The 17,709-nt window shown below is 33.8% G+C and overlaps 1 pseudogene; it reads left to right on the top strand.

Annotated features, from left to right (window-relative positions):
• The first annotated feature begins 2,304 nt into the window (after nucleotides 1-2,304).
• Nucleotides 2,305-9,565, top strand: LOC134276699 (putative amine oxidase [copper-containing]; annotated as a pseudogene).
• Nucleotides 9,566-17,709: the final 8,144 nt, after the last annotated feature.

Below are 17,709 nucleotides of genomic sequence, written 5' to 3'. Positions count from 1 at the left end.
CAATAGAATATTCCGATAGTATAAAATGATAAGATCTATTTAAAGTTTATTCTGGTGTAAAATAATCAATTCAAGTTTAATTTTCTGTACAAAAAATTCATATGGGAACCAGTATCAATCACAGAAAATAAAACAAAATGAAGATAACTGTGATCAAATATTCATGTTCAGTGTAATTCATACATGTAGGTGTGAAAGCCTTCTTCCTTAAATAAATTTTATTTCAAATTGTTTCTATGCGCGTACTGTTCACAAATGACCTTCGCATACATGTAAGGATTTCTAGCATACTACTCGGAATCAATTGCAACTGCCTTTTATAGTTCCATTGTTTATTGGAAATCTCATTTGTGAGTTAGCGCCGCCCATTAAATTAATAAGCCCCTCCCACTGGGACTGCTTTCTGGGACTGCTGGGACTGTTCTCTGGGACCGCAGGAACCGCCCTAGGACTGCTGTGGGACTGCTCTGGCACCACTCTGGGACTGCTTTAGCAGTCCCAGAAAGCAGTCCCAAGGATTGATCTGGGACTGCTTTGTGTCAGGTTGGGTCTGGTCGGTACTGTACAAATTATGATGGGCACAAATTAAAGGATTTCTATGAAAGCATAATAAAATAGTTTCTATGTTTTAAATTTCAGAAGTGTGTGTTTTTTACTCTTTATTTATTTAAATTTATATTACCCATTTCTTTAAGAGCTTCAGTTTATCATAACGTCAAAAAGAAACTGTAACGACGTCAAATGACCTATAAATTGCAAATCGGTTATGAGAAATGTTATATAAAATTGTAATTACATTTTAAGCATGTAATTTCTTAATTTTGTTTAATTTTATTAATTAAGCGAAAAAACTTGCTTTAAAACGCCTAATTTTCTATGATGCATGAAGTATTTTGCAATGAAATCTACAGTCGGCCCCTTGAGGAACGCCGATCCTCAGCCAGGAAGGACAACTCTTTAATTTATAATATAATTCAAAAAGCCTCAAAATGATGCTTGACAATTAAATCTCTCTACTCTACAATTTTCATTATATACCTGTCAATGTGCTTCACGTTCTTTAAAGTTCTCAGAAAAGTCTTATTAAATGTCGAAAGTTTCACCCCGTAGAAGCATTTTAAAGGCTCGGAGTACCTTAAACTAGATAAATTGCAAGAAAATCTTAAAAACTTACGACTTTAAAACGTAAAAACGTACCACTTTTCAACTTTATACACAACAATTCCCCAACGACAAACTAAAATCCAGGCTTTTTGGTATCATTGACAGCTGCTTCTTCAATAAAAATGGAACTCGTAAATTCACTTACTTCGTCATCGGTCATTTGCAAAATTATTTTGTTAAAACATTCTAATTGCATGCATAAGTTCTCTGAAGTTAACATCAAGAAGATACTTGAGTTTCTGATTGAAAATATCTATGTGGTTTTTGGAGACCAGGTATTCCAACAATCTATTGGAATCCCCATGGGTACTAATTGCTCTCCGTTAATAGAAGACCTATTTTTATATTCATATGAAGCAGAATTTGGTCAAAATCTTATGCGTGAAAAGAAGAAACAATATGCTGTGGACTTCAACTCGACATTTAGATATATCGACGACGTATTGTCAATTAATAATGATAATTTCCATTCCTACGTCGATACGATATATCCTGGAGAGCTTGAGATAAAAGATATCACAGAGTCCGACACTTCTGCTTCATACTTGGATATTTTACTTGTAAAAGACACTAATGGTAATCTAACAACCAAGCTATATGATAAACGTGATGACTTTAACTTTTCTATCGTCAATTTCCCTTACTTATGCAGCAATATACCTTCATCACCTGCATACGGAGTATATATATCCCAGTTGATTCGATACGCAAAAGCATGCTCTACGTACGAACAATTACTAAAACGAAGTAAATTATTGACAAGCAAGTTGATGAAACAAGAATATCAGCATTCTCGTTTAAAGTCATCATTTCGTAAGTTCTATGGTCGATACAATGACCTTGTCAACAAATACAATTAATCATTGAGTCAAATGCTGTCTGACTTTTTTCATACCAATTGTTAGTCCATTATTTATACACTGAATTGACGCCGAATTTTTACGTTATTTCCTGATCATGACAAGGTGCACACGGCGGGTGATAGGTTCGGCAGGGGATGCTCACTCCTCCACGGCACCTGATCCCACCTCTGATGTTTCGAGGGTCCGTGTTAGCTTGCTTTAATTCTGTATTGTTTTATGGACTTTGAGATCGAATACTGTTCGTTATTTCCATATCTTTCTTACTTTTCTAGATATCATGGTCACTGGTGATCGCTCTCCTTGTTACGAGAGTCAAAGGTGTCAGGTATCAACAAACAGGTAAGAAACTGGTATAATAATGGCAATTTATCTCAAAATGTTAAATCAGTCAATTAAAAGGTCAACATGTATATTATTAGAAGCGTTGTTTTCTTCATAGGATTGGACCATAGCTCCACGTTTATTAATTTCTTTTTACTTTGAAGGTGACCTGACCTATTCATGTATACTCGGGCGGCTTGATCAAAAAAAATGTAAAATACAAAATTAAGCTTTACTGATTTTGTGGCACTAACGGGGTATGGTATATTTTGGTAGTGAATATACGTCAATGAAAAAGGTAAAGCCGACATACAGTTATAGATCCTAAAACATACTGACAATAAAAACTTGTGAACATGGCATAAAAACGGACCCTCGAAATTCCAGAGGTATGATAAGGTATCCAAGTGTATTCTTGATGACGGCGCACACCCGCCGTAAGCCTTTGGTATAGATAAGATAGACGGAATCTATACTCAAACGGTGTATTTAAACAAATACATCACGCTTGCTATAAAATATGTCCATCAAAATGCAATTCAATGATATGATGAATTTGCTAATAAATCATACGAATGACGAAAATACACGGTAGCTTAATAATAAGGCGTTAGCTTTGTGATCAGGGGGCCTATGTGCGAGTTTGTTGGCAGTGCCACATTAATCTTGAATTAAAAATAAGTATTGACTATACCATTAGAAGTGAAAGTTAAGAGACAATCTGAGACCTTAAAAACTGAGGTCTTGTGTCACGGTAGGCGTTTGCACGATAAAAAAAAAGTGGTGATGTTTCAAATTAACTTAATATATCAAATCAACTTATGAACATATATATTGACATATATTGACGTCGTTATATCTAAGTCTGAAGTTGAAAGATGCAGGAAGCGTTTTGTTCTTCATATAGAAGTGTTTGAAAAAAAATCAGCACGTCTGCTAATAAAGGAGCACAACTATGGCCTATCGAAGTTCCTAAAGATTGTTGGAATACTTGATCTTCAAAAGCTGCACATATATTATCAATCGGAAACTCATTTCTTATATATAACATCAGAGTACTTGGGTGTACGATAAGAATTTTTTTTAACAAAATAATTTTGTAAATGACAAATGGCAATGTAAGAATATTTACGAGTTCCGTTTTAATTGAAAAAAAAACAGCTTCCAATGGCGTCAAAAAGGCTAGACTTAAATATATATCATGGGGAATTTCTTCAAAATTCGTGGTAAGACAAGACTATGCAGATAAACGGGAAAATTTCATCTCTTTCCAATTACGTTTAATTCGCTTTTTTTAAAAATGGGAAGTTGTAAAATCCAAGCATACTTTGACATAATGTCCAGTTAAGCATGTCACATCATTTTTGGTGACGTTTAATGTCAGCACAAAGACAAATCATTTTCCTCATATTCTCAATCATTTTCTCTGCTTTTTCACATCCATCACATTTATCTTTGTACCAATTAGTACTAGACCACACAACAAATTTACATGAGAATGGCCTACCGGTTGAAATTATTAATGCATGTTAGAAGGAGTGTTTGTAACCTATATTTTCCCAAAACTAAATTGACATTGACTTTTGCAGGGTTCTCCATGAGCTCTTTTACTGTGTTGCGCCCGACACAGTAACATTTTCTCCGACAGAGTAACGATTCAAATTTTATGCGTGCGACACAGTAAAAAATTTGCCGACACAATAAGATCTGTGAAAATCAGAAAATCCAACTTATAAATTCTCTTTAACTGAAACTTTAATCAAACAATTATACCATCTTTCAAGTCTAACAGGTAGAGCACTTAATTAGGGCTTCACCTTGCATAAACAATTATCTCCTAGACCCTCGCCGGACTTTTCGCATGAAGGAACAAAACAGTTATAATTTGTTTCACACTTCTATGTAACGTTTAATTGGTAGCTGCATTAAAAATACATTGTATTATTTAAAAAAAAAATATATTAAATATGTCTTTTCTATAGAGCCACGACTCTAGAATTATGTTCGCACTGTCAAAGTCAAACATATCATCGTACCGAAATCATTCAATAGATTTAAATAGTCCAATCCACACTTTGCGAAAGTTGTTTCCCTTTGCGAGGTCAACCAAAAGGTCAAAAGGGAAAGAAATGTCATTTCTTCTCTTAATGCTACCAAATATTGGGGCGTGCTGTGAGAAATCCATTGTGTTTTATTTTTTTCCTTTCGATTTGTGGGTTGCCCCATCTTGGGGCAATCAGTACACAAAAGGCAGAGCTTTCTAAAAGTCAAATGACGAAGTTAGAAACCTGAAAACTACAAAGGCTACTGTGTGGATTCTATGGGTTTATCCCCTAAGATGGCGGCCAAGGGACATAACTTTTGAAAAGTGTGGATTGGACTATTGTTTTAAATTTTCAATTAACTCTTAAGAGTATTATATTGTTCTGAAGATTCTCTTTTTTTCTATGCAATTCGGTAATTTGATAAAAAAAAACTGACAAAAAATTACTTATTTACTTTCAAAAGTGGTAACTAGTTTGACTGTATCGATCAGAATTTCCTCTGCTTTTCGAAACACGTGTTTTAAATTTGATCAATTTGTACGACCAAGGCATTTGTGTAAAAAATTAAGATTTTTTTTTCAAAAGTTTGTGCATATATTCTTTTATAATTTTAATGAATAGTGATTCAGCTGCGAATTTGATCGCGAAAATAGCGCGAAATGTTAGTGCTTCACGTAAACTCTGCAACACAGTAAAATTTCAAATGATGGAGAACCCTGCTTTTGTTAAACAACAACAAACCATTAACAGAATAAGTAAATATCTAGAAAACTTGATGACTTGTTTAAGCTGAAGCAAATTATTAATGGCGTCAGTTTCGTTTCTTGTGACATTTAGCATTTTTTTATCCATCATAGATTTTAGATTTCAAATAATAAAGAACGAATTAATGTGTCCCCTGCATTTTTAAACAACCGTTTCTATGAAAACTGTATAACTTTAACTTTTTTGTTTTGAAAAATACCAACAACTTCACATATTTTGACATGTTATATTCAATTACTTCCACAAGGGAGACAATATGTAAATCCCGGAACTTGTGGATCAAGCATTGGATAATTTATGTCTTTAAAACGAAAAAATTAGTTAATAATGTCAAGACTAACCTACTTCAAACATCATATTTTGTTTTCTTTTTTTAAACTTTGGTTCTTTGATGATTTCAAAACCTCGCTAGCTTCATTGTCTATTTTTTTTTGTTTTTCTTACAGTCCCCACAAATGATGTAAATATAGCAAAAGGTTGTCTTAAATGTCCTGGATCGCCATTTAAAGATTCCATTGATCTCTGCGAACCTAAAAAACCACCAACTTTTCATGATATGACGAGTGAGGAAATTAAAGCAATTTTCCATTTCATGCTTTCACAAAGAAGTTTGAATTTGACAATGCAGAGTGAGGCAACTTTGTCTTCAAACTACATTTACACCATGGAATTAATTCTTCCTCAAAAAAAGTCCATCGAAAGTGATCCTCATAGACAATTGAAACGGAAAGCGTTGGTCACTGTATTTCATGGTGGAATGGTGAATCCTGTTGTAGCAGAGTATTGCGTGCAGCTAGCTCCACGTCCAGGGTTTTTTGGAATACCAAGATATATCCCATTTTCCTTCAGACCTGCCACATATCCAGAAACATTAGCAGCTGTGGAAATTCTCATAGAGGAGGCAAATAGGCTGGCTGGAGATATTTTGCTTGAAAGTTTTGAGGGTTCTCTTGTGAACTGTGGAAACAGGTGTCTTGGGTTTGAAATAAGTATTCCTTATGCCGCAATAATTTCGGGAATTCGAGATGAAGGCTTTCGAGGTTTCTGGTTTCCATTTTTTCAAAGACGACGCCCAAGCACCCTAAATCCTGTTGATTTTGTTGTTCTTGTCACCATAAACGGGACGGCTAAACCACAGACTGCAGATGTCTGGTACAATGGCCAACTGTTTGATTCGCTTCAATCATTTAGAAAGGCTCGGCTAAGAGGAATGGTGAAAAAACTTCATGTGAGTTTCCCGTCAGATTCACATCCATCTGAAATGTTTCCGTCACATCCACAAAGACCTCCAATGCAAGTGAAGCCAGACGGAAAACGTTACTCAATCAAAGGCCAGTCAGTTCACTACATGAATTGGGACTTTCAGTTTGGAGTATCACCTACTCATGGTCCTCAGTTGTATCAAATCAAATTTAAAAATGAAATGATCGTTTATCAGTTAGGTCTTTCAGAGATGACCGTTTTCTATTTGTCCTCTGAACCTATTGGTAGATTTGCTAATTTCTTTGATAGTGTCGTTTTGATTGGAAACAACATTCAGACATTAGTGCCAGGCGTTGATTGTCCAAGTCATGCAACTTTTGTAGATACAAGATTTATGTCAGAAACGTCAGATACGCCAGTTATAAAAAAGAAGTCTGTATGCGTGTACGAACACAATACTGGTATCCCGCTCAGACGACATTATGTAAGAGACGACTATCCATCTGGCTATTATGAAGGGGCACCTAAAACTGTACTTGTTCTCCGGATGATATCAACTCTGGCAAACTATGACTATATCTATGACTTTATGTTCTACAACAATGGCGCAATGGAGACTAAAGTAACAACATCAGGGATTGTTTTGCCGTCCTACGTCCAAAACAGCTGCAAATATGGCTTCCAGATAAACGAACAAGCTACAGGCATGCTTCATCATCACATGTTTAATTTTAAGGTTGATGTTGACATCGGAGGCACAAAAAACAGTTACTCCACTTATGATATACGAGAAGAAAGTGTTCCAAACCAATTTTTAAAAGGAAGATATCCCGAAAAATGGTTCCAGACTAAAATAGTTAAAGAAGATTATGCAACGGAGAGAGAGGCCGCTTTAAGATATAATTTTAGCCAACCCAAATACCATGTGTTCTACAATGAAGAAAATAAAGATAAATTTGGGAATCCTAAAGCATATCGGCTTTTATTAAGGGGAATCTGTTCAGAGATGGAGTCGGGAACGAGCCGGGAGCATCATGGATGAGGTATCAATTGGCAGTCACAAAGAGAAAGGAAACTGAACAATATAGTAGCTCTAAATATGCTACCTTTGATGGAGAAGACCGGGTCGTAAATTTTGAGAATTTTATAGGAGTTGAACCCATTCAGCAAGAGGTAGAAATTCAAAATGCATTCTCTATAATTGATAAACTAGACAACTTTTTTCTTTGAATGCATTAGAGACTTTCCCGAAGGGGATTTGTTCAGAGATAGCGAGAGTGAGAACATTGTTTCTCGACTCTTATAATGTTATTCTTCATTTTTATAAATTGATTGATTGTATATTGTTTAACTCCCTATCGAAAATTTTCACACTCAAAATTTGCAGCTCTCCACCGGCGAGTGGTGGCCACTTGCCGGTGGAGAGCTGCAAATTTTGGCCTATACTTGGCACTTAGGGCCATTGAGCTGGGGGGATCTCTTTCGTGCCAGCACCTACTGCGACACGGGACCTCAGCTTAAACAGTCTCATCCAAAGGACCGTTCCTCACGTCACATAGCTGGATTCGAACCCGCGACATAAAGATTGAATCCTTACTTTGCAACCCTCATTTTTAAAAACGGAAGATCAACAAGTCATTTATCATGCAAGCAATGTGAATCGTGCCCTTAACCTTAATGTGAACAAATTAATCCGAAGTCAAAACCGACACTATTTTAGTTCTAAACAATTTATATGAAGTATGTCAATAAAATTACCTTGTCACGGTCCTCGCTTCCATTTCTAACGGGCTAGTTTGGAGTCATCATTTTGTAAGTTTTATGGTCATACAATGATTTTGTCAGCAAATACAATTTATCTTTGAGTCAAATATTGACTGATGTTTTTCATACTAATTTTTACACTGAGTTGACGACGGATTTTTCCCGTTATTTCCCGACCATGACAAGGAGCACACGGTGGGTGTTACCGGTCAGCAGAGGATGTTCGCTCCTCCATGGTACCTGATCCCACCTCTGATGTTTGGGAGGTCCGTGTTTGCTCTCCTCCTATTTTGTATTGTTTAATGGACTTTGATATTGAATACTGTTCGTTATCTCCATATCCTTCTTATTATACTAACTTCGTTCCCGCTATCTTTGTTTTTATATTTTTTTCTCTTGATATGTGTTTGTTCATCTCCTGAATCTTTTTATGTTACTCTCATTTATTTGCATAGTGGACTGAGGAGTGATGTTAAAAGACATGTTGGCATATAGCTACATAAATACGGTAAATTTATGTTTGAAATGTTAAAGTCATTACTACTGTCATATTGCTCAATCTATAGATGTTCCTTACGTCCATTAACGTCTATTTTCAGAAAAACATCCAAATATCTAGAGATGCAACAGATTATGAAGTATCTTTTTATATCGAGTTCATTTGTTTAAAACCAGGCAACATATTATAAAACATGCCTGTAGTTTGAGAAAACTTTGTCGATATATCTTTATGTCGAATGAAAGACTACATGTATGTTGTCGACATATCTGAATGTCAAATAGAATCGTGTTTGCTGTTAAATGTTCCTAGAAATTCCAACTCATGGAAAGACGCAAAAATTTCCCAGTATAGGGCTGCAATTTAAGACTTTACGGCCTTTGAGCAAAAAGGGATCATTTTCTATCAAGCAAATACAGCGACACGGGATCTTGGTTTATAGGGTATCATCCAAAAGACAGGTCCCCACGTCACACAGTGGATTCGAACCCGTGACGTAAGGATCAACTCCTATTCAGGATTTCTAGAGCAAGCTCTCAAACCACTGAGCCTACGATTAATAACAAGAAATATTAAAATTTATGTAAACTCCCATTGCGAACTATATTGTTATGAAAGCGTGTGTATTTGTTTTCTTGTAGGACCTTGTTGCTTGGGTCACTTTAGGCATCCACCACATACCACATACGTCCGAACTTCCCATTATGCAAACTGTCGGTGGTGACGTCAGCTTCTTCCTTCTGCCTTTCAACTATTTCCCCAAAGACCCAAGTTTGGGAATTCGTGACAGCGTTGAAATGTATTACAGTGATCCAAAAGGTCCCCTGAAGGTTCTCTCAAACATGGAGGGACTTGACTGTGTTCCGACGCCTTCTTACACATTGGAGGACCTAGCGGCAGTTTCTGGGGACTTCTTACCTCGACCTAGAAGTGAAAAGTGAACACACAAAAACGCTAAAAATATGAAACAAACAAAATGTTTTCTTTTCAAAAATCAGGAATCTTTAAAATTATTGCTTGATGTAAAATATCAGAACACAGTTAAAATTGAAATTTGCAGCATAAAAAGATGATTGTTCTCAAACCAGCATCAATTTTAATACAAAAGTTACATAGAGGCCACAAGAGGGTGCCAAAGTGGAACATTTTCCTGAATTTTTTCTATTCTTGCGAAAGTTTGTTAAATCGGAGATGCTTTTCCTTTCATGAAACAAAAAGCACAAGCTTGCGTATCTGATATTTGTATATACAAGATGCATGTGATACAAGTGATTGAATAGTTACATTTGGTAGACGAGCAAGCTTGTGTTCTTTGTTTTCTGAAACAAAATGCGCTGTAAAATCAATGAAATTTTGAAAAAAATTGAAATACTTTCTTATCTTCCTGTGACCTCTCTGTATCTCATACCTTAAAACAATTTAAGCCAGGGGTGACAACAGGTTTTTATAGATAAACTTTATTAAACTGTAGATAAACAGGAATCTCGTTTAAAGTTATCATTTTTTAAGTTCTATGGTCGATACAATAACCTTGTCAGCAAATACAATTTATCATTGATTCAAATGCTGACTGACGGTTTACATACAAATTGTCAGTCCATTTTTTATACACTGACTTGACGACGGATTTTTCCCGATCATGTAAGTAATCTACCAATTTTCACTTTAAAGTATTTATAGACATACCTCTAATAAATGGAGCAGAAACGAAATAAAATATCTTCAGTTCCGAAATGTTTTGATCTATAATCTTGTAATAATAATAATAAGGAGGAACCTTGTCTACGTATTTTTGAATGGCCCTTGTATTAGGAAAACATGAGAAACCAGTGACATTTTTTCTTCTAAATTTCTCATTACATCAAAGTGTTGTTTTGATCTCACAGAACTTTCTTTTTTCACAAATACCACGTGTGAACCGGCAAAAATTTATCTTTACTTTTATAAACTTTTATTTAAGTGTAGGAGTTGTGAACTGTCAGTAAAATGATACATCTATCAACAAGTAAGTGAAACTTTTGGGTTTACAAAACACAAACTCTCTTTAGATTGCAGTAACATTTAGCAAATGTGCTTAATTAAATGCAAACTTTGAAATATAAAGTCAAATTTATATGACAAAAATATTGCAATGTTAGATAACAGTTCACAAATGTTTTAGGGAAATGTAGCCTGAATGGTTTGACCTGTCCAAAGGAGCAATATCCCATACTTTAATGATTTAAAGTGAATTATGTTGAATCGTGAATATTCAATGAAAGTAATAGAAGTGCAAATGAAATAACCACCTGTATACACTCAGAAATATCTTCAATTCTCGTTTATTTAAGAAATAAACAACGTCATTCAGTGAACATGGCGTTATGAATAGCAATTGCTCTGCTGGCATATTCCATTATGCGGGCATGTTTATTACTTTTATTTGCATTCTTTGATGTTTTTCAAGAATATCAGAGGAAATCCTAACTTACATAAGGACGCAGCTTCTTGTCTTCAGTAAAGAAAAACATACGGCTTTAAAATCAGTACACCTGATCAATGCCCCTTTTATCTAGTAAATCACAAACATTTTTAAAAGTATTTCCCTCTCAAACACAGTTATCTGGATACAAGCAGCGCCGTCATCACATTCTCTTAATTTTTGTTTTGATGCAGTTGTGACGTCATCGATCAACGTTATTGAAACCCTCTGACAAAAATCAATAATTTAACGCTATGATGAATCAAAGTACCGTCAGTACTAAAAGACGGTGGCATGAAATGATTTAGTTTGTTTAACGTCCCTTTTGAGAATAAATTTTGAGCAGCGAGGGATATTTTTCTGGTTAGCAGTTACTGCAACACGGGATCTGAATTAAGGGGGTGTCCCACAGTGGGAGTCGAATCTGCAACGTAAGGATGGATTCCTTCAGGCCCGTGACTCCAAGGCAAACCCGCTACGTCAAATGGCGACTGGCATTAAATAAGATAAAATGTTGTAATAATTTGTAAAATGATATGGAAATTATAAAGGTTTATTACATTTTTTTTCACAATACATGTATATGTATTTTAATTCATAAATTTATATTTTTGTACTTAAAAGTGAAGTGTTATAAATTCTCACTGTGATATAAAATCTTTACTACTCTTGTGGACATTTTTCATTAAAAAAAATCCATACCAAACATCAAACTGAAATATGCATAAAAACAAGTTATAAAATATTATATAATGTGTTTTGTCGCCCTATGACACACGGATGATAATGTCAAAGTGTCTTTTCCTCGTTGCTAATAATAAATTGGATAACTCCCTCTGAAATTAAGGAATTTCACTGATGCACATACTTTAGTTTCCCTTAATTCTTCAAATACTGTAACAGTCATTGTGCAATACATATAATAGCTTTGTGAACACACGCAGAAAACTGACCTAAATACCCCCCCCCCCAATAAAATCGTATTAATCCTATCGCTAGTAGCATTTCATGCACATGTATTTGAGTACCTTTTTTGTACACCTTTTGAAAGGTAAACTTTATCAGAGGCACGATAGAGTTTCTAAATAGGAATGAGATAAATGTGTAACTTTTGTCCGTTACAGTCTTTGTAATTATAGCCTTGACAAATTGTTATCCGCAAATCAGATAATCAGGCAAATTTTATTGCATCGTATATACCCCAAACAACCCTTTTATTAACTGATTAACTGATTAAAATGCCGTGATCTTTTTTCTTCTTTCTTAAAAAAAACATTTATTCGTTTTTCTAATATAGCATTGTAAACAGATATTAGAAATTGATTCAAACAACCAAAAGACTTAGTTTAATTATAATAAACTACTTAAGTTTTATTGCATATAAAAATATGTACGAATTGACTTCTATGGTCTGCATACGAATATACGAGTCGTTTGGTGTACGCGTTAGTTGTAGTTCGGCGTAACTCAATGAATATTCATGAGGCGATAAATAATGATTACGGCAAATATCAGGAATTAGGCTTTGTGTCCATCAACGAAATGCTTTTGAAATAACTTGAAAGTATTTGTTAACTATGTACATTTTATTTTCAAACATCGGAACAAGTCTACTTTCATTATTTTAACTCTGCAAAAATCTCCGCTAGGGTCCCTGTGTGTTTACATGTTGGTTATTCATAGCCCAGACCAGCAGCAATAGTCTTTGGCTATATATAGCCACCGTCTAAAAATGAGAATGCTTCCATAATGATTAATACTCCAGAATGCTTTTGTACGATTTTTTTTTAGTTTTTTTATTTATTTTAAATAGCTGAATCCATTCTTGAAATAGATAGACTAGTTAAAGAAATTTTCTATTTCTGAATGTTATTACCCAAGTGTGAATAATTATCGTTCTTTATACAAATATGCATGATACGAAAAAATAAAAATATGGCAGTTTTCTACAGTTTTTAAAAATTTTACTATACAATTAAATACATTGACCAAAATTTTTAAAGATATAAATCATAAATTTTAAATATTCTGAATTTCTTTTTTTTTCAAAGAATATTATTAAAAACTTATATTTATTCCTCCCACGAAACATTTCATATATATACTTCTTAACACGGAACATAAGTGTAGTAAAGCTTGATCTACACGAGTGCGATAGAGCAATTGCAGTCATAGCATTAGCAGTTGAGTCTATAGTTATATGAACGCAGTTGGTGCCTACATGTTCATTGTGGGAGAGAGCAGTGGATATGCAAATATATTAAGATATACTTTACATTCATATGTTGGTTCGATCTATCCCATTAAATCTGAAATAAAACCACAGAGTTTGCCAATTGTTATAGTTTTGGATGATAAGACGATAAAGACCAACTATGCACTTATTTGTACGACATCTGAGGTGACTGTACATGTATCCATATCCAATTTGCACAACTTCTTATATATATTGTAATGTAGTACATGTACTCCTGTACATTAAATTGAATCCTCTGTCTATGTGAATCTGTACACGTGTCTTAAAAGCTAGTTAAAATGACCTGTCAGAAATTAAATATTAGTAAAGGCTGAACTTAGAACTTATAAATTTTTGAGAGGCATTCTTAATATACCTGCCAAAGTTACAGTATTTAAAATGATATTTATCAGATTTATTGAGAATCTACCATTTCTTTAAGTAGAGAAGGTTGCTGGTTTAAAAAGGTCGAAAATGAAGTAAAGGTCGTCAAAACTGTTGAAGACCATGGAGTCCACAAAGAACAATAATGACAGAAACATACCTGAACCTACGAATCAGTGGGGGAGGAAGGGGCATTAACTTTAAAATATATGTTGTTTATTTATGAATATATACATATAGATGGCTCTCATCTGGAAAAGAATTGATAGGGAATGGAATTGTTACCAACCTACGTAAAATATGGGCCCGATAGATACCACATCGTTTGACAGAAGCCAACACGTTTGAAGCTTGACAGACAACTTTTAAAACACATTAAAACTGTGCCGGAAGGACGTTTGTTGGCCAGATTATGAAACCTTGATCTATTTTTTGCCACAAATATGATTATTGTTTGGGTTAAAAAGAAGGTTAAAACTCTGTCATGGCAAAAAGATGCAACAGTGCTAAGAAATTGTTTTATTGTTCTTCCTTTAGTTCTAGTGACCTAGTATCATCCTACACAGTACCCCAAAGATTTCTTCTTCACTGCTGTTAACGAGGCTCGGGGGTGGCAGCCATTTTCAAACTATTTCGATCTCCTTTGAAAGAAAAGCTCCATATAAAGATATAAAATATGATAAAATTTTAAAACTAAAATGTTGGGATTTTTTCTTTGCCAAATAACAGATGACAGCTTAATATACCATATCTAAAAAAATAAGTTAATTCTGGTGGTTAATTTTTGGTTTATTTGTTGACCCCCAGCCTCCTTAATATTTAGTGAGAAGTAAAAGAAGAGATTTGGTATAACATTTACTGGAACCCGCTATGATGACTGTTTGTAAGGATATTTTTTACTGAAGTTTCGAATTCCAATATGGATAACTGTAATTCTAATTCATTTTGGATATTAACAATTCAAAAAAGTCACATTGTTTTAAGAATTACCTATATAAGTGTATATCTTAGTAAGGACCAGTAATATGACCTTGTCAGCAAATGCAATTTATCACTATGTCAAATGCTGACTGAATGTGAATACACAAAAATTCCAAAAAACCTTTTGACAATTTGACATCATAAAATGTTACCAAAATCAGCAGCAAAATTTATGACTTTTATTTATATAAAACGCTTCCCAACGTTAAATAAATGTTCAGACTTTTTGATATCATTGACAGCTGTTTTTTCAATAAAAAAAATTAACTCGTATATTGCCGTACCTTGTAATTGGTCATTTGCAAAATTATTTTCTCCAAATACATTCTGATTGTATCATTCTGCTTCATATGAATACAAAAATAGGTCTGCTAATAACGGGGCGCAATTGGTGTCAATGGGAATTCCAGTAGATTGTTGGAAGACTTGGTCTCAAAAAAAAGAGCTCATGTCAATCAGAAACTTAAACATGTTTTTGATGTTGACTTCAAAGTACTTTTATGTACAATCAGAATGTTTTAACAAAATAATTTATGGTGAGAATTAAGCCGGAACTCTTTTTTTCTGACAGTGTTTTAATAATGTAATTGTATACATAAGTTTAACACATGACATAAATGTTAAATTTATAAAATTGCTTTTAGTTCTTACATAATGTTTAGATGCTTTTCATTGTACAACGCTTAGAGTTATTTTACTAATATGTAGCGCTTTACCAATTCATTTTATTATCATTATTAATTACAGATCAAAAGGGACACTGTACTTACTAACAGACTGTTATATGACAAAAGGACAGTATAAACACATTCTAAAATGTAGGCTACCAAGTCATCATTATATAGCATGTCTTTCATGCTTTAACAAATATGGTGTAAACATTTCACAGCTTATTACTTTTCTTACAAAGATCATAAGATTGATTATTATGAATAGATTGATTTTTGTTTTGTTTTTGTATATTTTTATAAATGAAATAAACAGAGCTTTCACTGGTGTAATATACTACATTGTACATTAAATATTAAATCCATGACGTAATATATGTTGATTAATATTTGCAGGGTGGTAATGGAACGTATCAAGAATCTTTATAAACAAACATGAACAACCGGAGTTTAAAAGTGTTTAACATGAATCTAGTAGGATTCATGCAGGATTAAAGCCGAGAAATGAAACTATATAAAACTGCCATATCTATCTTGGATTCTGAATCTTTAAAAAATATTTACAAATATAAATACACAGCGGATACCAATAAATGCTCAATGAAGCCTCTTTCTTTACTCCTCAATAAGATATTTAAAAAAGTGAGGGAAAACAACAAGAGTACTGTGCAACAATATATTCAAGAAATGGTGTAAATCAGATGAAGTTACGTTGTACTCCAAAATTTCAGCTTAAAATCTAAGGATTTTTCAACTTTATTCACAGCCATTCACAACAATCTATAAAAGTCCAGGCTTTTTGATATCATTGACAGCCCATTTTTATGCCCCCGTAAACGAAGTTTCAGGGGTATATAGTTTTTGTCATATCCATCCGTCTGTCTGTCGGTCTGTCACTCTGTCTGTCTGTCCATCTATCTATTTGTCTCTCTGTCTGTCTGTTTGTCTACAAAAACTTCAACCTTCCCCATAACTTTTGAGTAAGTGATGCTATGACTTTCAAATTTCACATGTGTATTCCTTGTGACAAGAACTTTCTTTTGGTATCACCAAATTTGACCAAATGACCTTGGAGTTTGACCCATTTTTACACAAAAATTCAAAACTTTTACTTTGGCCATAACTTTTGAAAGTTAGACACTATGATTTTCATGTTAAACATATGTATTTTTTTACCTTTCATTTGATACCATCAATTTTGACTCTTCGATCTTGACCTTCAAGATTTCCATACTTATGAAAAACCTTAACCTGGGCCATACCTTTAAAACAGTAAGAGTTAGTGCTTTTATACTTCATATATGTAATCCTTCTGAAAGACTTTTCATTGGATTTCATTCGATTCCAAGAACTTTGACCCTTTGACCTTGACCTCGGGGTTTTACCTACTTTTAAAATACAACCTTGACCATAAATTTTGAAAGGTTTAGGACTAGAGATTTTATACTTTAAATATTTAATGCTTGTGATAAGACTTTTCATTTGATATCAAGAACCTTGACCCTTTGACCTTAGAGTGTGACCAATCTCTACATAAATAATCCAAACTTTTACTTAGACCCTAATTTTTAAACGGTAGATACTAGGAATATCACATCATAAATATTATTTGTGGCAAACCTTTCAATTATAATAAACAATTTTGACCTTTAGACCTTGACCTTGAAGGTTCCAAAACTTTAACTTTAACTTTTAACTTTAACCTTTGAATTTGACTTACTTTTTACAAATTAAACTTTAATCTTGGCCATACCATTTGAACAGTAAGGGTTAAAGCTTTCATACTTCACATATGTAATCTTTGTGACAGGACCTTTCAATGAATATCAACAACTTTGAACCTTTGACTTGACCTTGGAGTTTGACCTACAATTTATATATTAACATTGGTCATATTTATTGAACGGTAAGGGCTAGCGCATTCAAACGTCCTGCATGTAAACTTCGAGACAAGGCCTTTTAAGAAACCAACAACCTTGACCAGTTGACCTTGACCCCGGAGTTTGTCCTACCTTTAAAAATGTTAACCTTGGTCATAATTTTTGAACAGGTGGTGTTAGGGTTTTAAATTTCACATTTGTTTTTCTTGTGAAAAAAATCCTTACTTTAGGTACAAATATATTTCATCTGCATTTGAGAAAACTTTTTTGCCATACGGGGAAATCTGCATTTCATAAACATATCTGGTTTTTCTTTAAAAACGAAACGCGTAAATTTACTTACCTTGTCATTGGTAATTTGCAAAATTGTTTTGTTATTTTCTTAATAAAAATTCTTATTGCTTACACATTAAGTTGACGTAAAAAGATGCTTGAGTTTCTGATTGACGCTCGAATGTTGTTTTTGGAGACCAGG

This window comes from Saccostrea cucullata, unplaced genomic scaffold, assembly GCF_032062105.1.
Source record: "Saccostrea cucullata isolate Sc308-1 unplaced genomic scaffold, CSIRO_AGI_Scuc_v1 ctg6834, whole genome shotgun sequence".
Classification (NCBI taxonomy): Eukaryota; Metazoa; Mollusca; class Bivalvia; order Ostreida; family Ostreidae; genus Saccostrea; species Saccostrea cuccullata.
This window is presented reverse-complemented; position numbering and strand designations above follow the sequence as displayed.